The following is a 25,790-nucleotide window of genomic DNA, read 5'->3' as shown; positions in this document are numbered from 1 at the left end:
GATTATGGCCTGGAACATAACAGATCAGGAGGGGAATTTTGCTAAAGAACTTAGATACTTAGGAGTTATAATAACTCAGGACCCCATCCATATCCACAAGATTAATCTAAATAGAGTCTTAAAGGAGGTCAATGTCCTACTAAAAAGATGGCAGAGCATCCCATTTTCACTGTATGGGCGAGTTAATCTGATCAAGATGAGATGTGTGTCCTCCCAAATACACTTACCTTTTCAACAACATCCCTTTAGAATTCGGAAAATCTGATATCCTTAAAATCCAGGGCAAGATATCTTCCTTTATCTGGGCAAGCAAAGCGATCCGGTTATCTTGGAAAAAACTGAGACGCAAACTTCAGCGAGGGGGGGTGGCCCTACCAGACTTCCAGCTGTAATGCTGGGCTTATCAACTAAAGAACTGCAGAATGTTATTGCTCTCCCCGGACATCTCATTGATAGGCTGCATGTTTAAAGCTGGGGATTTTTAAAAAATCCGTTTAAAGACTCTGCGTTCGGCGGCTAGGTTGTGGTCGAACTGCCAAAATTGTTCAGGACTATCCTATTATAGTGATTGGGCGCCAATTTGGGATTCTCCCGGTACACCGGAGTGTCTTTTGGACTCTCTTGCTTACCCACTAAGAGAGGCAGGAGTTGTATATTGGAGAGACATTGTAATGGGTGATAAATGCCATTCCTGGGAATACTGGAACCATATTACCAACTGTACTCTGTCCAGGTTCAAGTTTTATCAGCTCTCTTCCTGGTGCAAGAGGCAATGCTGGCCACTCGTAGGGGATAGCAATATGGAAAGCGAATTACAGGATCTAGCTCCTAGGAAAAAAGAAGTCACGCAATGGTATAACCATCTCTTGGCAGCTACAGACAGAAAGATGGATCAACCATACAGAACCTGGGAGAACTACTTGCCGAGCGAGGAGCTGGAAACCTTATGGCAAGTATCTTTAGATACTCTTTACCCCCTGATTAAATCTGCTGCACTCAGAAAACAAAAACTTTTGTACACTCCATAGAATCTATTGGTCCCCCCTTAAGTTATCCAAGATAAAGGGAGGAAGGGAGGTGGAGAAGCTAGCTGTATGAGATGCGGCCATCAGAACGGGGGTGGGGGGGGGGGGGGGGGGGGGGAGTTTCAGACCCGATAGGGCCCCAACAAAAACTGGTGTTTTACCTAACTTTGCTGTCTAGGAGGGAGATTTGTAAAGTGTGGCGCCAGGTGACACCTCCTACTTGGAATGCTTGGTGGAGTTCTGTTTTTAGAGCACTGGATCAAAGAGTAAATGTTTACAGAGAAAGCTCAGATAAGGGGCAGTTTTGGGATCTCCTGGATGATGCGGCATCTGGTTGAGTGTAGGGATAGGACAATGACCCAAAGATTAAAACCTCTGGTCAGCTCAGGTTGTAAGTTATGGGTACTCCCCGTAAAGAACATCAGCTGAGAGTGGAACCACCAAGCTAATGTGCATCAGAGGTGGTACAGATCGAATGGGTGCCATAGCTACGGAGGTCATATGAGATGAGTCAAGAAAAAAAAAAAAAAGCAAGAGTTAGGTGGGCGCAGGTTACGGCCACACGTTACCACAGTTCAGGTTAGACGTTTCAAAGTACACATCTGGCTGGTTGTCGCAAAGTGCACATACAGCCCACACTCCTCCCTGCTGCTGCCATTCAGCAGCAGCCCCGCCACCACCCTGACGCTCCACTCAGGACTGAAGGATAAAAATAAAATGGCAATGAATCTCGGGGGTTTGGGGGGATATTTAGGTGGGGCGAGGCTCCGCCGCTCAAATGGAGGAGCCGCCCCTGAACAATTTTCAGTAAGGTAGAAAGCGTGTGAAAGAAGGGTGACCAGTATTAAATCTGTGGGAATCACTGGGCTTGTCGTCCAAGGGAGACACCCTTCATCTAAGGACATGGTCACTTAAACAAAATAAGCTTATTTAGGTTTACAACCCATACATTTATAAAATGCAATAAAAAAAAAATAGAGATCAATGATTATCATAATAGCAGTATCCAAAACACCTCAAATTCACATCTATAATACAAGGTTTAATGTAAACGAAACACTTAAAAATAGGGTCAGACTTCAAAAATGATAAAGCAGTTCAGGCTAGGTGTGTTTTCACCTAGTCATCCAAGTGGTCAAAACAAAGTGTAGGACAGACTATTAATGTTTGATTTGTTGATCTCAATTAACCTCGAGGCCTCACTGCCATCTGGGCACTTTTAACATTTAGCTGAGCCACTAGTCCTTACTATGACATACAAGGGGCATACAAGCAAAACATAGGCCTTCCTCAGTCTGATAAGTACATTTATAGCAATACCGGCGGGATTTTTCCTGGTGCGGTACTCCAGTTATGAGTGAAGCAATTCAGGAGTAGAGTACCAAACCAGATTTTAATGTATAAGGTTTTTGCTAGTGTGGGTTTCACCTCAAATTTTGGCGTGTAGATCCTTGATAGGAAAGAGTCGGTGACCCCTTCGCAGGTGTTTCTGACCAGACTATCCTTTGGCCACGGCATATGTGTTTTTATTTTGATCCAATTCTAGCAGAAATAGAATTGGGCTACATCACAGCTCAGACATACATACTTGTTCAGCCAGCCCCTGGATATATCTGAACCAGGCAAAGAACCTCCCCCACCCCCCAGCAAAACCCATTACATTATTAAGGCATTCTCAGAAATGTGTTTGCTCTGGTGTCCCCTAGACTTGAACCCAGTTCAAGAGTGGTCCAAGTTTAGTCAGAGCAGACATATAGACAACGCCAAGGTCCATCAATACCTGGTTGATGGTTGTATTGGGTGGTAGGCTCGGGAGATGTTTCACAGACCAGTCTCACAGGTGGATAGTACTGAGACATTATCACCCCCCGCCCCCTCTCCCCTGGATATCATCAACATAGGATGATTTTTGGCACTGTGCGTTACATTCTATTTCGACGGAAACAATTTGCGCACCATGATCTCTTGCAAAATGATAGTTCTCGCCAGTATGTTGAGCCAGAAGATTTCTTGACTGTACCCGTTGCTTTTTAAATTTTAGGTCAGATGTTTTAAGCCCCAAATATTAAAAAATCTTAACCTTTTGAAAGAGGCAAGTCTTACATTCTAAAGTTGTTTTAAAATCCACTGAGAGGTTTAAAGGTCATCAGTTTCCGTTTTAGTGGTATTAATGGCTAACCCTTGAGCCTACAGAATGTCTCATGTAGAGCTAGTGAGTTTTGTAGTCCTTGGGGTATCTTTGAGACCAGCATGGTGAGGTCTGTAAAGGATAATGCTGACATTCCAGAGCAGCCCAATCCTGGAGCATCGCAGATACCAGTGCTCAAACTGCACTACTTGATTGGCACACAGTAAAAAGCAATGCAATGGTGCTAGCGAGTAACCATGGCACGCTCCTTTTACTAAATATGCCTTAGAGTTTGGAAAACTAGACTGCCATCACACAGTGGCGCAGTCATCATGATGTAAATTTATAAGAATTTTCACTCAGCCTGGTGGCATCCCTATTTTACATCGAGACTTTCAGTTAATGTCTTGAAATGATATCAAAAGCAGACTGAAGGTCAACAAATACCACACACAATGGTGTCACCCTGAACACTACATATTTTTCTTAAAGTAAGCTTCTGGTCCACAGTGCTGGCTTTTTTTTTTTCTAACTCCTGGTTGAAAGAGGGAGAGTGCGTTATTTTGCTCTACCCAGCAAGCAAAGACGTTTTGCAGGCGGTCAAGCAAACATTTTGGGCATTACTTGGCAGGATAACTTCTGCACTTGTTTTTGATGCACGCCATTATTTCCACTCTTACCCAAGAACTTAGCATGATCTAATTCCCAAAGCGTAGGCAGAAATCTATACAAGTCAGCTGAAATTTCATCTAGGCATGCGACCTTCCCCTATTTTTGCTTACTGACTGCTGCGAGAATCTCACAAAGGGTTAACTGTAGATGTTCTCAGGCAGGAGGTATCCACAAGACTGACCCTCAACTCTTTGATCAATTGGCACATGTACAGAGAATTAAAATCCTTAAATCAAGAGCCTTCTATAATGTATATGGTCGGGCACTTAGTGAGTTGCTGCCATGCAACACAAGATGCCAGTAAAGCTTTATATCTTCAGACTTCTTGCTCTTTACAGCTTCAAAGAGTTGGGTCTTTGCTGGCCTGTAATTTCAGCTTAACATTGGATGAGACTCTGCTATCGATGCCTTCCCTACAGACAGCAGGTGTTCTAAGACGCATGATAATTTATCAGAGGCATTCACATGATGTCTGATGAGATTCTAGGTCTAGGGGTTTAACTTTGCCCCATTACAACACTGAAGTTGGTAACAGAACCTCTTCTTCAACATAATCCTAATTCAAGCCAATGGAGTACCTTTGAGACTTCTATATTGTCACAACAGTCTTCTGGAAGAGCTAAATGCCTAAAGACACAGGATATAAGATGGGTACAAGGGGGTATGATCACTTTCAGGGCAGTCATCAACTGCCATATTGCTCACGAGGTTCCAGCTAGACAGCGCTATCATAATATAATTAATCCTACTTTTGAGATGACCATTATTAAATGCTAATTGTGAATAATCAATTCAGACATGTTTGGTATCTACAATTAAAGTCACACAGGCCAGAAATTAAAATTCTTAGAGTAAGATGTTGACCTGCACTCAGGCAATTATAGATACATTTCCTGCTATCCAAGGGATGCCGAAGACATGGTCGTCCTCTTCAGAAATAGATGCACACTTCTCAGATACCTCAAAGGTGATATTTTAGTCATCAACAACCTCAATTGTAGGCTTTCCTATACCTTGGCTACATTTCTGGAGCTCAGCAATCCTACTATCTAGGATGCTCAGAATTTGTGAATCAAATGTGTGTTTAGTGGTCCAGTTGGACACATTAAAAAGCAAATGTTGGAAACAATTTCTGTATATCTGGCTAACTGTAATCAATTGCTTGCACTGTACAATTCAATACAAACCAAAGTAGTCATTCTACCTTGTGGTCTGCCCCTGCGACCCTTGCTTGCCGTCAAATTTAACCACACGTACCCAGTCAACAGTCTTATAGTCCACAACTCGACATATGCAAAAAGAATTACTTCCAACATATTCACACTAATCTGGCAAACTGTTTTCTGAAGGATGTCTGTAATATACCAGCAGACTAGTTTTAAAGGAGCAGGAACTGAAAGGCAATCATATCGGTCATTACTTGGCCAATTTGTTCCTTAGCTATCTTGGCTTCACTGGTATGAACATTCACTTTTGATGGAATATTTGGGGTACTCTGCCTAAAAAGGAGCCAGCACTAAAGGCACTGAATTGTTAGCAGAAACACCACTCCATAGCAAATCTTAATGGCTTCATGTCAATAAAGCTATTCGGAGGTTGGACGAATTTCCATAGTAGGGACCGTACAAACCATATGCATTCCATTATGACATTTTTCCCCTTTGCTACTACTCAGGTAAGTATGGCTTGTGCCCAGTCATTCTCAATCTTCTTGAGAGCTCGAGGGGTGAGGGGCAAAGGCGAGAATGCATACAGAGGTTTTATGATCAATTTCAGCAGGAATTTCTGAACTATTGTTTTTGCGGAACTCCAACACGCCAATTTGTTGACACTGCCCATTCTAGACAATGGTGAAAAGAACTAGTCCGCATTCTCCGCACTACTGGAAGATGCCCTGCACCACCTTGGGATGCACACACCCTTGGTGATCTGTCAGGCATCACCTGGAAAGTTTGTCCGCTCTGGCGTCTAGGGACCCTGCCGAGTAGCTTGCGAGCCTGCCCTGGCACTTCAACCACCTCTAGAGACACAAAACATCATGCCACAGGACCCTGCAACCCTACTCCACACTACTTATTGCAACACCATAGGATATAACCTACAGAAGCCTTGCATTGATGGATGGAAGGAAGGTCTTTAGAGCTAGACACATGGACCACAGCTCCAGCAAACTGATGGGGAGCCTGGCCTTGTGCCGAAGACCAGGAGTCCGATATGTTCTCCACTAACACCCCACCCCCAATGACCTACCCAACCATAAGCGATTCGTCCTGCACCATTGTTAACTTTGTGTGCAGTAGGGAGAGGGGCCTGCCGCTAGACCAATTGCATTCGAGCAGTCACCATAGAAAATCTTGATTCTTCTCTGAGGAATCCTAGATGGTGTCAGCAAGATTGCCTTGATGCTAGACCCACTGGAATTTCAAAATTCCATTGCAGAGCATGCATGTACCATCTGGCATAGGTGGCAGGGGTAACACGAGGCCAAGAAGCCTTAGAGCCAGCCCCAGTGATTCAGGGTCAATCCTTGAGCACTGGGAATATAGCACGAATGTCGTGAACTCTTTGCGGTGGAGAAAATGCCCTCAACCGCACTGTGTAACGGATCACCACAATCAATGAAAGCCTCTACAAAGGAATCAGGTGGGACTTAGTTGAAGTTCGCTATAAACAAGTCTATGTTGAGATATGCAGTCATCCAGAGGTGGCCCATAACTGACAGCAGCATGCCCACCTTCAGCAGCTAGTTGAGCTATAGGAATAGTGGTATCCACAATTTTCCAAGATGGGCAGCAAATCTCGCTATCGCTTTCGTGAACACACACAGAGTGCCGGTGAAAGGGAATGGGAACACAGCAAACCGAAAATGCTTCTGGCCCACATTAAACTGCAGAGAACGCCTGTAGGACTACAGGAAAAGTGTATGAAAATACACATCCTGCAAGTCCAAGAACACCCTCTAGTAGCCAGGGTCCACACTAAACAGGATCTGGGACAGTGCCAGTGTTTTGAATGTGTCCTTACACAGAAAGGCATTCAGGTATCGAAGGTACAAAATAGGCCTGAGGACTCTGTCCTTTTTCAAGATGATGGAACAGCGAAAACAACAGCCCTTCTGCCTCATCCGAGACAAGTACCCTCTTCGTGGTGTCCTTGGACAGGATGGATAGATTCTCTTCGAAACTTTGTTCTCGTGCTGGAAGAATAGTGGGCTAGGAAGAGTAAAATCAACAGCAGTTGTTTTGAACAATCTAAGTCACATCTGTCAAACATGATTGATCGCCAGCCTGGATGGAAATAGTGAATTCTACCCACCAATGGTTGAGCATCTGCGACTAAGGTCATGCTAAAGTGGCTTGTTGACCGCTGTAGCAAGAGCTGAGGCATCAAAGACTGATACCCATTCAAAACCTGCATGTTTCCTGCCAAACATACATCCATGGCATTAAAAGGGCTGGTATTTCTGCTGCGCCACTGACTGGGAAGGCTGCCCTTCTGAAGTAGACTCTAAACTCTTGTAAGTGATGCAAATACTGTTTGGCAGGTGTCAATAGCTCCAAATAACATGCAGTAGCTCTGCTGTTCTTAAGGTGTTTCAACATGGAGTCCCCCTCATTGGTGGAACCCATCAAACTGCATGTTCATTAAGGAGGCCTGCACATTGCTGGAAAATCTGGTGGATCACATCCACAATTGTCTATTAAGGATAACGCGGATACAAGCTGCCCTGTCCAGGCAATCCCTGGTATCCAGGCCAGCACAAAACATACTTGGCTGCGTCCGGTTCATAATGTATCATTTGGACCAAAGAGACCCTAAAATCTTCCGGAGCTGCTGGCAAGACCTTGCAGGCCATGTCTGTCCACCTGCCTATTTGTAGGCTGACAAGAACACATCCTTGACCAAGTAGCTATCAAAGTATCTGTGAGGGAATCATTAAAAGTAGTGATGTCTCATGTCGTAGGCCCAGTCTGCAGATTTCTATCAGAACATTAGTTTCAGAATCAATGGAGGTTAGCTGTAATTCTAGTTCCCCCTACCTGCCCGCTGAACCACCACTGCAAGTGAGGCATTCTTCCTCTGGTGGCCTAAGTGGAGAGTTGAGCTCCTTTCCAGGAGAAGCATCAAGCCCACATGCATTCTGTAAATCAAGGTACAAGGCATTATCAGTAAATGAGGTGGAAGCATGCCATTATGGTCATCATTCCTGGATATCCTTTGCTCTGTCATAGGATGAGAGTTCAAAATAACAGAACGTTTGCTGGCAATTGCAAGATGGCAGAGACACAGCGTTAGAGTCAGGTTGCATGACAACCAATTGCCCTTTTGTAATTCAGTGAAACATTGGTCAGAATTGGGCTGATGTCAGTTTGGGGTCCAACATTGGCGTGGACACTGGATCATCCTCGGGCGCAAGTAGCGTCGGCATCCGTGTAAGCATGGCAGGAACCCCTGTGGATCTTAAGGCCAGATCAGACGTCTGTTCCATAGTCAGTAATAGACCGCCAGAGGTAATCCGACGGGAGGACCCTGCAGTAGGAGCCAGAAGCACACTGAAAATGTGCAGCATTGCCTCTTTGAAGGCATTGTTCTACTGCTGGGGATGAAGACTTCCAGGGAAATTCAGGGTGCGTTGGGACCAACTGAGGAAATCAGTTTGCAGTCGTAGACCCCAATTAGTGCATCTGACTTCGCGCCTTCTCTTTGGAGCCAGATAGGAGGGATGGGTGTGGGTTCCGTTCAGCTTTCTTATGTTTGCATTTAGACTTGGACTTAACTGAGGTTTTTGAGAAACGCGGAAAGTCTACAGGAGTGGTCTCAGAAATGGGTAAGAGTCCAGGACTGTGACTAGGAGTATGAGCAGGATCTACGTGAAAGCCACAGCGACTTCTTGTGTTTGGTGACATACAACTTTGCCTACAGGTCTCATTACACCTTAGGGTGCATGTGGGAGCACTTCTCCCAAGACCAGAGAGTTGTGTTCAGAGCCCAGAGACCGATGACCCCTTGTGCATGTCCGTGAAAGACATCTGCTTGAAACCTGTTTTCAGTGAGGACATCATTCCCTAGCACACTGAAATCGTTTACAAGTCATTGGAAAACTGAAAAACGTAAGTGGGGCTCCAGATCTGCGTCAGTAAGCATGGAAATAAAGTAACTGATGTCAGCACGCCTGGGACTCCTTATAAGCCTCTCTGCTACACCCCTCTAACACGGTATAAAGCTAGCACGGATATGCCACCTAGCAGCATGCGAGAGCACTGGTATTGAAAAGAAATCTCTAGATCCAGTCTGGCGAGTACTCCAAGGTGAGAAACCTGCAGTTAGAAGTATTCATCAGAAATGGGTGTTTAATAACACCCGGAATGACAACATAATTTTTAGGAGGCATTCAAAAGGGACTTCGTTTTTATAATTTTCAGTACCACCTATTGCAATGCTGCTTTTGGTTCTTGCTAAGGTGGAGGAGAGGGTGCCTAGTTTACTTTGAAGTTGCGGGCATAGCCTCGTGTACAGGATACACTGGTAGGGAGTCAGCCATGGTTTGTTTTACCATTCTTGTCTTGTCGGTTATGCTACTGGAGTGCTGGGGTCCACTGCCACCGCCCTGAATTATTCCAGTCACTATGGGCCATTTTAGGGCACCTGTAAACTCACATATTGCTCTAGACCGAGGTCTTGGCTATCCTTTTTCCAGACCCGCTTCCAAGCTATTTCACAATTTCTATGTTTTTTAAGGCCTCAAGGGGTCGGTCAGCGATTGAATTTAGACCCATAGCAGCAGTAGAGTTTACCTCATAGACGACCCCCCCCCCCAGCTATCATTAATACCACGGATGGAATCAGCACTGCTGCCATGAAGGGGGCACTGCAGAACCTGCACCAATGGTCTAAACTCCATGGGGGACCTAGGCACCAGGTCTCATGTAGGGGGCCCGGGCAAGATGTAACTGGCCCTTAAATCATGGAAGGATCCCAGGAGCTTTTGAATTAATTGCTTAAAGGCATCCTTCCAACAGTCACCGTTTATCAAATGGATCTGTACAACGACCATGACTGGTGTGATATTCTTTGTGAAAGAGTCGATGGATGAAGTGGCCCGAGAAATCCAGTTTCTTCCTTAAGTGGAAACATCCAGTAGTAACCATACTCAAAATTCAAATGAAAGTATTCAGATCTGTTGATGTTCCTGGTTCCATTACGGCTACGTGAGTGTTTTGTCAGTTTACCAAGTCTTTGATCAAAGGCTTCACACCACCCTCGCTCATGTATACGGACGATGCCGTCCTGATAGCGCGTCCACCAAGAGCCATGTGCCTTTTAATTAATCGTTTTGTAGATTTTATGGCCCCACTTGACCCGCAGACCAATTTTGCAAAATCTTATATCATGGCCTGTAGTGCTTAGAAACATAGTTTGACCACTCTTAATAGGTAATAATACCATAAATTGCACCAAAACTTTATAATTGGGCTCAACATTCCCTGCTATCGGATCTTGGGTACTACATATTACCCACTGCAGGACAACATTTACAAAGGCAATTTGCACTCTATTTAGTCTACCTCAGCCTAGGGGAGGGGGGTGCACCCCCAGCAAATTCATAAAACACAATGCATACCTACTGCAACGTATGGGGCTGAGGTTTCGGGCATCCAAAAATGCAATATTGTCCAGACCGAAGAGAATAGGTACTGCAGAAGAGGTTTAATGACTCCTATTTCGTTCTCTCACCTAATTTATCATAGAGAATCAGGTATTCCGTATATAGAAGACTATATCAGAGTCCGACCAACCTTATTATGATAGGCTGTTTGGAAAAATAAGGAGGCGAGTTACACTCGCGATATCATCAAGGGACTGACTCAGTTGTAACAAAGGCTCTAAGATCCCCTGGCTAGCCAGTGTGGAACCTCGCCTGCGCTCGGTTAATCTACAGCAGGTTTTCATGGACCCTGAGAGACATCTTAAGATGAATAAAAAACTGTTACGCCAGGCCCTGTATGATCTAGCGGACATCAAAAAAACGCTCATAGAGAGGCGGAGGAGGAGTGTGGCTGCCTACATGAATTGTTTAACACCAGGCCAGATTGCGGGATATTTGACCAGAACAATGGAGCGATGGGAAAGGAGTCCACTGTGTGTTACAGGGCCAGTACAGATACATATATGCTATGTTTGCCTTTGGGTTTTAATACCAACCTGGACTCCTTGCTGTGCCCCTGTGACGCGAAGTTTGGTCAAACAATATTGCACTTTACATTCTTTTGTGGATATAATGCCCTTTATTCGCAGCACTTTGTTTTCCCTTATAAAGAAGTGTCTTATTGGTAATATCAGAGAAGTCCTTGATGTACTTTTTCGACTTCTAGACGAAGGACTGATAATTCATGTAGGTGCATTTCTGAGAGCAGCGGTACGAGCTCGTGGTTCCATGAATACCAAATAGAGCTGCTATAATGTCTGGTGCACTGATTGTTATTTGATGGGAGACTGAATTTCAGTTGATCTTTTTTATGAACTGTTTTTATTATGTCGTATTATACACATTTTACTCTTGTGTGTTTACGCACTGTTACAGGTACACCTGGTATTAGAATAAAGTTTTTTTATTTGCATTGAATTGACAGAAAAGAGCTCTTAGGTTGTCCAAACAATGAAAACAACAAGCTGAAAACAACATTGTGGTCAGACAAAATTAAAATGGAGCCTCTGTAATCCACTCCATAATGGGAATCAGTACATCTTTCGATATTCATGTTCTGGCTCGGAGTAGGTGTCAAAGAAGGGTCTCACATTTATCACAAAAACTCAGCCCAAATAGGTTAAAGAATCACACAGTGAACACTGCCAGGGTGAAATATCTGCCAGTAGCATGTTGACAATTGTAGTGAGCCTCCCGGTCACTACAGGGGAACAGATCAGAGATCGTATGCACCCTCAGGCCATTTCTTCCAGCTGCAAGGCTATGAGAGGCACAAGCATATTGCCCAGTGTCCTTCAAGGGGAGTCTCACGCCCCGGACCACTTTCTCTTCGTGCCACCAATCTGTTATACCAAGCCCACTCCAGCATTCAATTTGTCCCTTTCCTGCAGCAATATTTGCTGCAGAGGGACCCTTCAGACCCAAAAGGTGGTGATAACCTGAAGTCTTTACTCCTGCCTCTGTAGATCCCTATGATAACTGGAACTTGGCCAAGACAAGGAGTTCATGCAGCTCCACCATGGACAACCACCAAAATGAAAGGAAAAGTGATCACTGTCCTGAAGGGAGTAGATACACTCAGCAGAAACATCTCAGTGTTTAAACAGACCAGGGGCACTAAGGTTGAATGTGACATGACACCACTCAAGACTTATGGGAAACCCCGCCACCAAAAGCCCCAGTCACCCAGCTCATGGATCTTCACTGGCCAGCAGGCAAGGTCCTACTTTGGCAAAACCAGACCCTTTTGGGAAATTAACAGAAAGGGAATTGTGTCCAGCTAAGCCAGAGGTATGATCTTAGACCAAACCATAGGCCAAGTCAGAGGCTCTAAGAATACATAAACCAAACACTCAAGAACAAAAGTGATAGTAATTGCTGACCGTTATACTGTTGGTGTATTCCAAAGTTGGAAAGAGATGTAGTGAGCCACCTGGCCAATACAAGGGAACAGAACACATGTCACATGTCACATGCACCCAGAAGCAGAGTATGGCTAACAGAATAAATAAAGGGGACAAAGACAGTTCGGGATCTTGTACCAGCCCAATTCTGGGAGTACGGGTGTATTTATTTGGCTGGTGCGCAATTCTCTATCACAGAATCCAGGACTATCCGTCATCTTCACAGCAATTGTATATATTTCAGCACATACTTACGAGGGATAACTGAACCCAAGTGCACAGTTCAAAATGTTCAATATGTTCATAGTTGCCAAGTGGCTCCATGTCTTGTACCACACCTTCAGCCAGTCCTAATATTTTAGCCAGTATGCACTGCAATTTGCGACCTGTAGAACAAGTTACTTACCTTCGGTAACGATGTATCTGTAAGAAACATTAGTTAGTTAGATTCCGCACCTTAGAATATCCCCAAGCGTCAGGCTGGATCCGGAAAGATTTTTGTAGCAATACCCCTTGCACGTCGCTAGGCGTCGTCTGCGGCTCCGCGTCCGTCATTGGCGTCGTGCGCCGGAATGACGTCGGAGTACTTAGACGCCGCCCTCGCGCGCTGACGTCAGTTCTTGTACACAGCTTTCCGCGCCAGGGACGCTGAGCCATGCAAGAGACTGACACTGGTGTCAAAAAATCTAGGGCCCTGAAAGGGAGAACCTTAATCCTAGATGTCGGTTCGCAGAACGGGGAGGCTGGGTGGGTCGGTGAGGAATCTAACTAACTAATGTTTCTTACAGATACATCGTTACCGAAGGTAAGTAACTTGTTCTTCTGAAAGAAACACGTTAGTTAGATTCCTCACCTTAGAATGGATACCCCAGCAATACCAACCCCGGTGGTGGGTCTGCGAACCAAGATCACACCAGAAAGTCCTGGAGAACAGAACGGCCAAAGTGGCCATCCCTCCGGACTTGGCTGTCCAGGCAGTAATGTCTCGCAAACGTGTGCAGCGAAGCCCACGTCGCCGCCTGACAGATGTCTTGCAAGGGGACTCCCCGTCCCAGTGCAGTCGTGGCCGCTGTGGACCGAGTAGAATGGGCCCGTAGCCCAACAGGAGGAACCTTTTTCACCAAAGAATAGCAGGTCTTAATACACAACACGACCCACCGAGAGATGGTCCGCTTGTGTACAGCGTTACCCTTCTTAGCCCCTACGTATCCAACAAAAAGTTGGTCGTCCACCCTGAACGGTCTTGTGCGGTCCAAATAAAAGGATAGCGCACGTTTTGGGTCCAGACGGTGGAGCCTCTCTTCATCTTTTGAAGGATGCGGAGGCGGAAAGAAGGTGGGCAGCGTGACAGATTGCCCGATGTGAAAGGGAGTCACGACTTTAGGCAGGAAAGAAGGACGTGTCCGGAGGACAACTTTGTCCGGATGAACTGAAAGGAAGGGAGGCTTAGATGACAAAGCCTGGAGCTCACCCACCAGCCTAGCGGAGGTGATTGCTACCAAGAAAGCAGTTTTTAAAGTCAAAAGACGGATGGGACAGTTATGAAGGGGCTCAAAGGGAGCGCACATCAGAAAAGTGAGAACAAGTTTCAAGTCCCACTGAGGCATTACGAAAGGAACAGGAGGGTACATATGAGTAATGCCCTTGAGAAAGCGTGAAACAACAGGGGACTTGAAAAGAAAAGGCTGATCAGGAAGACGTAGGAAGGCAGAGATAGCAGCAAGATAACCTTTCAAGGTGCCCAGAGCAGAGCCCTGCTGGGCCAAGGAAAGAAGAAAGAGGAGAACTTCAGAAAGAGGGGCGGAAAGGGGATCCACAGCCTTCGCTGTGCACCATGCCACAAATTTGTTCCACCGGCAGGCGTATACCGTTTTCGTGGAGGGACGCCAGGCTGCCAGAATGACATTACAGACTTCAGGAGGCAAGTCAAATGGCATCAACTGCCGCTGCTCAATCTCCACGCATGTAGGTGGAGCTGGACAGGTTCGGGTGGAGGACCGTCCCCTGCTGCTGCGACAGAAGATCCTCCTGAAGAGGCAGTCGTATCGGGGAATTGATGGACATACTGTACCTTCGTGCCCAATCCGGAGCCACCAAGATGACTTGGGTCCCGGTCGCGCCTGATCTTCTTCAGCACTCTGGGCATAAGTGGTATAGGCGGAAAGGCGTATGACAGACCGCAACTCCACTCGCGACGAAAAGCGTCTCCGAGCGAGTGCCGCCTTGGAAACTCCAACGCGCAGAACTGCTGACATTGCGCGTTCTCTTCGGTGGCGAATAGATCTAACCAAGGCTCTCCCCACTTCAGAAAGAGACCTTGCGCCACGTCCGAGTTCAGACGCCATTCGTGATCCATCAAGCACTGGCGGCTGAGTTCGTCCGCTCTGGCGTTCAGAGAGCCCGCCAGATGTTGAACCACTAGGGTGATGCCCTGGTGTTCCAGCCATGTCCAGAGGCGCAGGGCCTCCTGACAAAGGGTCCACGACCCCACCCCGCCCCGTTACCAATACCACATGGCGGTGGTGTTGTCTGTGAACACCTGCACGACACTTCCCCGGACAGAGGGAAGGAAGGCTTTCAGTGCAAGTCGGATCGCCCTCAGCTCCAAAAGGTTGATATGGAGCCGAGTCTCCGCCGGAGACCAGAGTCCTCTGATCTCCGCCTCTCCCATATGGTCCCCCCCATCCCAGGAGGGACGCATCCGTCACTACCACGTGCTCCGGTTGGGGAAGGGAGAGGGATCTGCCGATGACTCAATCACAATTCGTGAGCCACCACTGCAGCTGTTTCGCAGTGCCCTCCGAGATCAAGAAGTGGTCGGACAGGTTGCCTCGATGCTGGGCCCACTGAAACTTCAGGTCCCACTGCAGAGCCTGCATTCGCCATCTGGCGTGAGGTACTAACAGGATGCAGGAGGCCATCAGCCCCAGAAACCGCAGCACCAACCTGACCGAAATCCAGGACAGAGGCCGGAAGATGAGAATCAGGGCTCGAATATCCAGGACCCGCTGTTCCGGCGGATAGACCCGGAACTGCGCCGAATCGAGAACCGCCCCTATGAAAAGGAGCTTTTGGGAGGGACTCAGGTGCGACTTCGGCACTTGGATGGAGAACCCCAGCGAATGCAGGAGGTCTGCCGTCGTCTGGAGGTGGGAGACGACGTGCTAGGGCGAGCCCCCCTTCAACAGCCAGTCATCGAGATAGGGGAAGACTGGGACCCCTGATCTGCGCAGATGAGCTGCGACCACCGCCATCACTTTCGTGAACACCCGAGGGGCACTGGTGAGGTCGAAGGGGAGCACGGTGAACTGAAAGTGCTCCTGACCCACCGTGAACAGCAGGTAACGCCGGTGGGCCGGCAGGACGGGGTTGTGGAAATAAGCGTCCTGCAAGTCCAACGCTACCATCCAGTCTCCAGGGTCTAGGGCAGCAAGAACCTGAGGTAAAGTTAGCATCTTGAACCGTTCCTTCCGGAGGAAGGCGTTCACGCTTCTGAGATCCAAGATCAGGCGTAGTCCCCCTTTGCCCTTCTTGGGAACCAGAAAGTAGTGGGAATAGCAACCACGACCTACTTCTGGACCAGGTACTCGCTCGACGGCCTCTTTGGCCAAGAGGGCCGAAACCTCCTCCCGGAGAAGATGCAAATGATCCCCCGACATACGGTGGTTCTGCGGTGGCATGGCTGGAGGGGTCGTCTCGAAGGGGAGGGAGTAGCCCCTTCGGACGATTTGCAGCACCCACCTGTCCGAAGTGATGGAGCGCCAGTGGAGCAGGTGATGGCGAACTCTGCCTCCCACTGGCGTTGAATGGGCCTGAAAGCTCGGACTAGGAGGGCATTGAGGCGGATGCTGCCGGGGTGGATGTGGACTGACCGGCACGTTGTCCTCCAGAACCGCCTCGGCAGAAACCACGTCCGCGACCGCATGCAGGTTTGTTCTGCGGCCGGTGGCTGGGCGGACGCGAGGAGGCGCCCCTTCCTTGGCCACGAAAGGGGCGAAAGGCGGAAGTTTGCGGCCGCGGGCCGAAAGACCCAAGGACTTGGCCGTGGCCCGGGAGTCCTTGAACCAGGCCAGCGCACTGTCCGCCTTCTCGCCAAAAAGGCGAGTGCCATCGAAGGGCATGTCCATGAGGGAGCTTTGGACATCCCCTGAAAACGACGTGGACCTCAGCCAGGCGTGACGCCGAAGCGCCACCGTGGTGGAAATAGCCCGACCCAGCGAGTCCGTGGTGTCTAGTCCACATCTAATGCGTGCCGCGCTGCATCTCGCCCGTTAGCAAGTGCTTGGGTGAGTCGCTTCCGGGCCTCCTCCGGGCACAAGGGCAGCACGTCCTCCACCATATCCCACAGCGGGTGGGAATACCGGTCCAAAAGGCAAGCGGTATTTAAAGACCGCAGTCCCAAACTCAGGGACGAGAACAGTTTCTTGCCAAACTGCTCCAACCTCTTTGATTCCCTATCCGGAGGAGCGGACGGGAAGGAGGATTGGGAGGTTGAGGCCTGGATAACCAGGCTCTCGGGGTGGGGTGGTGGGAGAGGAATGTGGGGTCGCCCGGAGCAGGGCGGTGGCACCGGGCAACGTTCCTGTCCACAGGAGGGACTGTGGAGGGCTTGGACCAAGTGCCCTGGAGAACGTCAATGAGGGCCTCATTAAACTGCAGCAGAGGCTCAGTGGAGCTTGCTGTCGGTTGAAGGACCTCGGTGAGGACGTTGGTCCTCACAGCCACAGCAGGCAACTCGAGCCCTAGGGCTTCGGCCGCCTTGCGCAGCACCACAGAAAAGGCTGCACCTTCCTCCGAGGCCACAGTCGGAGGAGAGATGAATCTAGCGTCTTGAGAGGTATCCAAACCGCTGGCGTCCCCCAATTCCTCTGCCCAGTCCTGAGACAATTGGGCCTGTTCGGCCAGAGGGTCCGGACACCCCTCCCAGTCACCCTCATCATCCGATTCCTGGTAGACAGGAGGAATGATCGGAGCCGGACGGTGGATGAAGCAGTCACCCATCGGCACCGGTAACTGCGTCGGACGGCGCCGTACCGGCGCCGGGTTCGGAATAGGGCTAAACTGATGCTCGAGGCCGTGCGGGGACGGCGTCGGGTGCGGAACCAGTGTCGGCACCGTCGGAGGAAGCGTCGTGAGGTCGACCGGCGCCGGCAGAGATCCAGGCCTGGATCCCTCAGGGACCTGTGGCGTCGGGGCCGGAGCCCTCGATGGCACCAGGGCCGGAGCCGCCGGCACGCGAGGTCGCCCAGTCAACCCTGCGGGGCCCGAAGACGCGCCGGCGGGCGTCGACGGCGGAGCCAGATTCCTCATGGCCGAGAGGAAGGCACTGACCTCCGCTGGAGTCGCGTCAGTCCCAGGGACCGGAGGGTATGGAGACGAGCGCGGCTCCTGCGGCTCCGACGGAGCCGCGGGGGTGGAACCACCCGGACCCTCCGTCGGGTCGCGCGACCGGCGAGGGGAGTCCGAAGAGCGAGGACGCCGCTTGGACTTCTTAGAATGTTTGGAGTGACGGAACTTACCCGAAGATCCCGACGAGCGATGTCGATGGCTGCGGCTCCGCGAACGGTCCTTGGACCTCCTCCTGGACCGGGACCGAGAGCGACGCGGAGCCGAGTGTCGAAGCTCGAGCAGCTTACGGGACCGTTCCCGCCTAGCCTTCGACGTCAAGGCCTGACAGTCGGGGCAAGACTCCGCGTCATGTTCGGCCCCCAGGCAGTACAGGCACCGGCGATGGTGATCCGTTACCGACATCAGTCGGTGACAGGTGTCACAATGCTTGAATCCAGGCATCCTACCGGCACCAGATGTCGAGTAACCAAAAGAGGTCAAAAAGTTAGTCAAAAAGTGACTAGGGGTAAGCTCTTCCCGGATCGGCGCTTACTGGTGCGGAAAAAAAAATAAGAACTGACGCCAGCGCGCGAGGGCGGCGTCTAAGTACTCCGACGACGTCATTCCGGCGCACGACGTCAACGACGGACGCGGAGCCGCAGATGACGCCTAGCGACGCGCAAGGGTTATTGCTACAAAAATCTTTCCGGATCCAGCCTGGCGCCTGGGGATATTCTAAGGTGAGGAATCTAACTAACGAGTTTCTTTCAGATATTTCACATTTAACGTTTTAGTACCAACCTGAAACTATCAGCATGTAAGTGCTTTTGGCCAAAACACCAGGGCAGCCCGAGGGTCTCTCCCATGAAATGGGGCCAACTGAGTTTGATAATTAGAAAGAATAAAAGTGAAGAATGAACATTAATTTCTATCAACATTTCTTGGGCATGCTCTAAACGCCTTCGTAGATTTCGGTTCCACTGCTAACAAAGCATGTTTTATTGCAATTGTGATATATACTGTAAAAAATAGAAGACAAAACATCGCCTTTGGACTATTATCGGAAAAACACCACGTTTGTTATTATGTGGGGGTCAATCAAATTATTTCACACGACAGGCGTAGCAACATTAATATTTTAAAATCAGAACGAACCTACCACGGCAAAGTGACAAGGGAACGAGGGTCTGCAGCTCAGGGACATTTGGTAAGGTACACAGTAAGAGGACGGCGGGACTCTACTGAGCTCGAGTATTCAGCCATCTTGATAAACAGCGGACAGGAAGGTGCAGGGAGCTGCCCTTGCAGAGAAGGAATCCAGTTAGATAAAATGCCAAGATGGAGGATGGGCCGTCGTGGAAGCATGCAAGGGCTTCCCGGAGAACTAGGCTCCAAGTTTTGAAATGTCGAAGCCCCACCCTGACAGCACAGCCAATGACTTGCCCTGCAGGGAACAGATGACAACTGCTGTGCACAGACATGTCACTGCCTTCAAATGAGAAGCCCTTTCAGTTCGAAAGTTCTCGAACTCGCCCAACCACACTCACTCACTCTACTGAATGACCCCACCACAAATAAATACTCAAATCGCTGCAAGATCCATGTTTCTCTAACCCCATCGCTGAGAGCTCTAAAGGAAACAGTTCAGGGAAATCACAAAATAGACTCATGCGGAGCAGCCAGGCTTGATTAAAAAAAGACTGGTTGCTCCAGGACCGTCCAGCCCAATATGTCGAGGGGTATGCACACAGTTAACAGCCATCATTGCCGTTGGATACTGATGGGTCTGCAGGTAAAGCACTGTAGAGGGCTGGAAGAAGGACGCAGCACTGAGGAATGGACGAACCAGTAGTGTTATTTTATCTAGGGTTGGACTGGCCTATGGGGCAACCAAGCAGTGCCCGCAGGGCTGGTCTGACAGTCAGTATGTGGGTTGGTTTTTTAGCTGCTTATGAGTCGTTTCAGGATCTGGTGGCAGACTGTTACTGTTAATTTTCCTCATGTTAAAATTAGCACTGCCTGCAGCAAGCTCAAACCCAGGCAGTCTTCTATACCCTACAAAACACTTACACACAGTGTTTTGACAAGTTCAAAGGTGCCCCAATTTGCAAACCTGGCCCACTTTTAGGTATCTAATTCACGAATGTGGTACCAATTTTATTTTGGTGCCCGGGCCTACTTCCGTTCCCAGTCGGATACTGCTGACACCCCATGCGGAGGGTCACTGGAATTGCTGTGACTTGACCACTAATCAGACACAATGCAGTGTCAAACACAACGGTCTACTTTTTGGGATCTCATGCCCCCTAGATGCCGCCCGGTAAACATATGGGAACCCTTGGTGACATGCCTGAGACAGAATAATGGCCTCATGACGTCCCCACTTGCAACTGCTCCGCTCGACTCTGCGCCTGTCGCAGACGGTAACACAACATCAGTAGAAGACTGGTAAATTAGGCGCCTGGCACAACACACGTAAGAAATCATTGGGATACCTGGAGACAGCATGACTTGGCTATGATGTCTGCTATAACTGTACAGAGGCACGCCTGAACTAGCAACTCACGCCATGCTGGGGCTTGTTATTCATAAAAATGTGCTGATATTGTTCTTTTTCTGTCTAATACTTCTACGATGCTCATTTCCTGTATGCATGGATTAATTTCAATAAAGGTTTAAAAAAAAAAACACTGACAAAGCAAAATCATGTAAGGCCACCTCATAGACACTGGTCTGTTTAGCTGCAGGTAAGCATTTGTCCTTTTTGGGTCGAGCCTGGGCAACGCATGTGCTGCTTTGCGAGGCATGCTGTATTCGAGTATGGACTTGAAGCTCCGCCCACTCTCTGCCCATATTTTTCATTGGCTTGTGTCACTGTCCTTTGTAAATGCTGGCTTCTGATTCATTAATAGGCTTGTTAGTCCCTCCTTAGTACTGCCTTGTCTTCATTTGTAACCTCCCATGAGGACTAGCTCTTTTACTTCTGTTACACGGTAGGTCTTATTTACTCTGGAAGCACTATTTTCTCCTACTGCAGGCAGGAGATGCTTTCCTGCAATATTCAGCAATTCATGCGCGCTTTCGCTTTCCAAGAAGCCCAGGGCGGTGGCGGTCTCGCATTTAATAGAGTTTGAGCTATTGGCACTGTAAATGACAATGCCTTTTATTTATGTATTAATTATCAACACAGATAAAAGGCATTGTCATTTACAATGCCAATAGCTTAAACTCTCATAAAATGTGGGACCTATTGCATTGCAAATGCATTTTTTTTTTTTACTAAATCCTCAAGTGGGAGTTGGAAACCAGGTCAGTATGACCCTCACAGCAGGCACATGCCACCTGGCACAATGAACAGCATCTATATAACTAAGCCTAGAGTGGGAAAAAACACTCGATAAATCACTAAAGCCGGGGGGAGGGGGGCTGGGCAAGAGCAAGCGTGAAGGCTGCTTCTCTCAGCTACTCCATGTTACCATGGGGCACAGTTGTGGTTTAGTTCAAATGGGCCCATTGTTCTAGTACACCTGGAAAAATTACTGTAACAAGAAAGGACTGCACTGGAAACAGTCCCAGGAGGGTGCAAATTCCTCCTTGGGTACTTGTAAACGAAGAGGGCCTAGGAGTGCAACTTTGTTTATTTTTCATGTTTGCTTCATTTATGTGAAACAATGGAAGTGGATAATTTTAAGCAAGCAAGTCAGCAGTGAATGAGCCCTGTGGTAGCGGGGTCTAAGACATTACACCACAAAATATTCTATATTTTGTCTGTTTTATTTTTTACCTTCACAACTGCCTGATAAAACAATGCACAGCCTTTAAATGAAAAATGCTAATGAAAAGAATTGGAGGGAAATGCACTCTTTCACATTATGAAACGTCAATTTGTTAATGTGATCACCGCTGAATGTCTTTGTGAGACCAGAGAGTCACAGAATTAAATCCTGGTTAGTGCGGTATAGTGCGTATTTATAGTGCTATGTCCCAGCATGTAACGGAGAGCAATGTCAATAAAAAGTCATTATTTAAGCACCGTGTGTGTAATAAAACTTTTTAATAATGACATTCAATGTAAGATAGACTGCCGCACAATGATTTAGTGTGTATGATAAAACAAGCGCTTTCAAAGAATACATATTAGCACTATAGTAATGTCTGCACTAGGTACAGTCTGGTCAGCGAAGTCCTTTCAAAGGGCACTTTCCAAAAGTCCGCATCCTTCCATTATCTCGCAAAAATAATACACCTTTGTCATCATGATGCTTCAAGTGACTCCATAAATGAAAGCACTTGAGACCCCTCTCTTCCACAATTCAGGTATGGTTCCTTTTAACACTGTGGGGGAACGGTTTATGAAAAATAGAATACACATGAACACTTGAGTCCTCATTCCCCCAACCAACTTTGGATCCTGTTTGCATGCAAATGTCCTTTTTGGCGAGTTCAGGGGGTGACAGATAGGAGGCCAAATGAGTCACATCCAGAGGCATGATCGTCCGTACCACTGGGGTCTCAGGGTAATGGCCCAGGAGAAACCAAAAAGGAGCGAAGTCCATAGATAGCCTCAAAGAGATGGTCCAGCGAAGGGGGGGTTATGTGGGGTATGATTTTTTTTCATCCACAAATAGACAGACAGCTATCCCACATCCTCAGAGACGCTCTCAAGAAGGTGTTGCGAAATGTTGGCTCTTTTTTTTAAAGGGCCCTAACTACAATTAGTGCAGGTGTATTGGCACTGGCACTGGGGCAGTGGTGCGAGGGGCCGCTGCTTCCCAATTATGATTACGTTACTAGCTCAGAGGTGGAAGGTAGGCCTTTTCCTTGTTAGCATTGGGGCCCAGATCACCCTTGCTGCACATGGAACAGGTCCCAAGCAACAGGAGGTGAGATGTGGATATCTTTTCCTTTTTTTGACACAAAAGTGCAAGCTGTCTGCTTTGGGCCTCAGGCGTAGGAGTGATGGCCGAGTGGCGCGAGCAGAGGAGTAGATATAATTGGTTCAGCAGGTGCAGTGGCACCATGGCCCACAGGTGTGAAGGCCTGAAAAAACCCTGAACATGGTTGTTTTTACTATCATTCCTTGCATTAGGGCTCAGTGCACCCTTGCTGATCCAGTAGTGATTTGGTCATCGGACCAAGGTCCAAGAACGGATAACATTGGAGCTGAAGAGACACCTCAGCTTAGGCTTCAGAGAGATGGCAGAAAAGAGGACGGGGTGGAGTTTAGCAAAGGGCAGAGGAGACGCCCCACTTCCAAAGGCATTAGCTCTCGTTACTGAGGCAGGTGCTGTGGTAGTGATGCCCAGGGGTGTGAAAGACCCACATCATCACAATTGCAGCTGTCTTACATTACAATACAGGTAAGGGGTGAGCATTAGGACTGAGGGTGCCCCTGCTACCAGGAGGATGGCAACATGTGGGAGCTCACTTTTTTTCTGAATGGGAGATAGACTGGAGTGAGGGCCAGGATTGGCGTGAGGGTCAGGATTGAAGTGAGAGGCTGAGGGGGGATTGAAAGAGGCTTATGGCATAGCCTGCTACTCGTGGCCACAGCTATCGTTAGAGCAGAAGGCGCAGTTGCATTGGGGCCAATGAGTGAGAGGGGTTCACAAGACCCCAAATAATGGGAGTAGTGTTTTTGTCCATTTCAGGTTTTTTCATATATTTGCTCTTTTATGTCTCACTTTCAGTGTGGATTATGAGTCACTGAAAACGTACCCTTGAAAGGATCTCTAAAGCCCAACCCCCTGCCCCTCCCCCAATAATTTCCATAACGCTTTGGAGTAGGCCAGACTTAAAAATAATTTGGGTGGGGGGGGGGCACAGAGCAAAAAGGTATGAAGACCTGCGTGGCAGGTATTTGGCAAAAACTAATTTCTGGTTTTTTTTAGTCTAGAAGTTAAGAACTGTAAAAATAAACATAAGCAATAATTCGAAATAGATTTTAATATTTTGGGGCTGTGCAGCGAATTCTGACACTTGTGCAACCAATCATTAAAATAAAATACACTTTGAGAAGTCAATTTTATTTCGTTAGAAGTTGTGTACAATATTACAAATATAAAACTGGCCAGTTTGTGGCTGCACTTACCTCGATTGTGGACTTCAACTTGCTACTGAACGGTCGAATCACGCAGGCGTTTCTAAAGAAAGCATAAGAAACAATTTAAATAAAAGTGAAAACAGACAAATGACTGTGCAAATTAAAAATACATTCCAACAGCTGACCCGTTCAGAAGCAGGACCGGACTGGCCGTAGCGGGCACCGGGCAATCCCCCGGTGTGACGCACGGGTGGGGGCCGGTTTTGGGCCCCTGGCGCCGTTTTTTTTGCTACAGGGCTGCAAAAACGGCCCTGTAACAAAATCGGCCGAAGACCGGCCCTGGCAAAGAGCTTGGCGGCACCCCCAACCCCCCAGGAGGTGGAGGGGGGCGACCGAGCACTTTGCCAGGGCCGGTTTTGGTTCCCAGTCCGGCCCTGTTCAGAAGTGACGTCAAAGTGGTATATATAGCTTCAGAAATCCCTGCAAACCCCAAGGTGGAGCACCTATCCTAGGTCTTGGATGTTTATTTCATGATATCCACTTAAGATAAATGTTCATGCAATGAATCTAAATGGAAATCATTTACTTAGTCAATGGTTACACTGCAACTCTGACATGAATCTGGCCGACAAACAAACGCTGGACACCCCTGGGTGACAGATTAGCCTACTGAGCAATGCATTCATTTTTTGGCCTGTTTTAAAAAAAAATCTTTGGGTATGAGTACCCATTCTTTTTAGGTCTCGCTGAGCCAGCGCATGCGATGCTCTGCGAGACATTTAGTATCGGGGTTTTCAAAGTGCTGCCACAGGCTTTAGGTGGCCTAGCGCTTGCGTTCACGCGAGCGTGCACGTGCACAGCCGCCATCTGCCTCCCTTCCAGCGCGATCACTTTCACTTTTTCGTGCTGCTGCGCGGGTACATCGCTAACGTGTTTTTTTTTTCTTTTACATTACTACAAGCTTCCCGCTTCGCGTGGCCAACGCTTGTGCTTATTGTCTTGGGGAAAACATTCCTAGCAGTTCTACTGCTGGTATTTAATGGAATTATTTTGCCATCGGTTTGAAGGCAGAATTATTAGGACACCCGTGGAACAATTGGTTGCTGTATTACTTGCTTGCTGATGTCAGTGTCAGTTATGTGTAGGTAGCACGCCACGTGCTGGCTCCTCTGTGTCACCGTGCTCTCTTTCAGCTGCTCTAGTCGTCATTGCCCACCTCTGAACTTGTAGCTTTTGCTCAAACATGCCCAGAATTTCTGCCTCTGTATATCCTATTGCATGCGGGATACCTTCATTTCATTAACGGTGCGAACAGCAAATAGGCTACAAAATTCACTTGCCGTGCAACCACAGGATCTTGGACTTGTCCTGCCACACCCTTGCACATGATGCATGGCCACTGTGGTAACCCTGGCCCCTGTCCTTGTCAGAGTCCCTCTTCTGGTTTGTCATTGGGCTGTGTCCCACCTGTCTTTGCCCCTCTTTTTCTTCAGGCCAGTCATGATGTTTTGCTTCTTGTTCCATCCCTTCTCCGCATTGTACCGGAGTAGCTTTTCTCCACCATGACTGCCCTCATTTTGGGGTCGCCAAAGCCTTTTGTCCCTGAAGCTTGCAATCATAATTCTTGACTTTCACAGCCCCCTTCTTGGTTTACTGTCCCCAGTCCTTACACCATTCCTCCCCATCCCATGTCTATGATGATCTGTGTCAAGTTCCCTCTTCGGACGACCCAACCCCAGGCCCTCTACCCTCCGTCCCACCTATGCCCCAATTCTTCTGCAGTTGAAAAACATACGTTGTTCATTAATGTAGTTAAGGCTGATGTTAGTAAAGGTAATTCTAAATAATCCATCTGCCTGTGTTATAGTTTTATGAGGGCTACTACCATATTATTAGCAGTCTTTACAATCTAAACAAGCATTGGCATAACCAATAGGTCTCGCCATTGGGACCTTATAAGTGTTTAGTTATTCAGCACAATATC

The 25,790-nt window shown here is 48.0% G+C and overlaps 1 protein-coding gene across 7 annotated transcripts in view; it reads right to left on the bottom strand.

Annotated features, from left to right (window-relative positions):
- WASF2 (WASP family member 2) overlaps nucleotides 1–25,790 on the bottom strand; it is a 432,058-nt gene that overhangs the window by 255,941 nt on the left and 150,327 nt on the right. For all 7 annotated transcript variants that reach the window (XM_085645690.1, XM_085645694.1, XM_085645692.1 and 4 more), the window contains one exon: nucleotides 23,855–23,906. The gene's annotated coding sequence lies outside the window, so the exon portion shown is untranslated. The remainder of the gene's footprint in view (nucleotides 1–23,854; nucleotides 23,907–25,790) is intronic.

This window comes from Triturus cristatus, chromosome 3_1 (genome assembly GCF_964204655.1).
Source record: "Triturus cristatus chromosome 3_1, aTriCri1.1, whole genome shotgun sequence".
Taxonomy (NCBI): Eukaryota; Metazoa; Chordata; class Amphibia; order Caudata; family Salamandridae; genus Triturus; species Triturus cristatus.
This window is presented reverse-complemented; position numbering and strand designations above follow the sequence as displayed.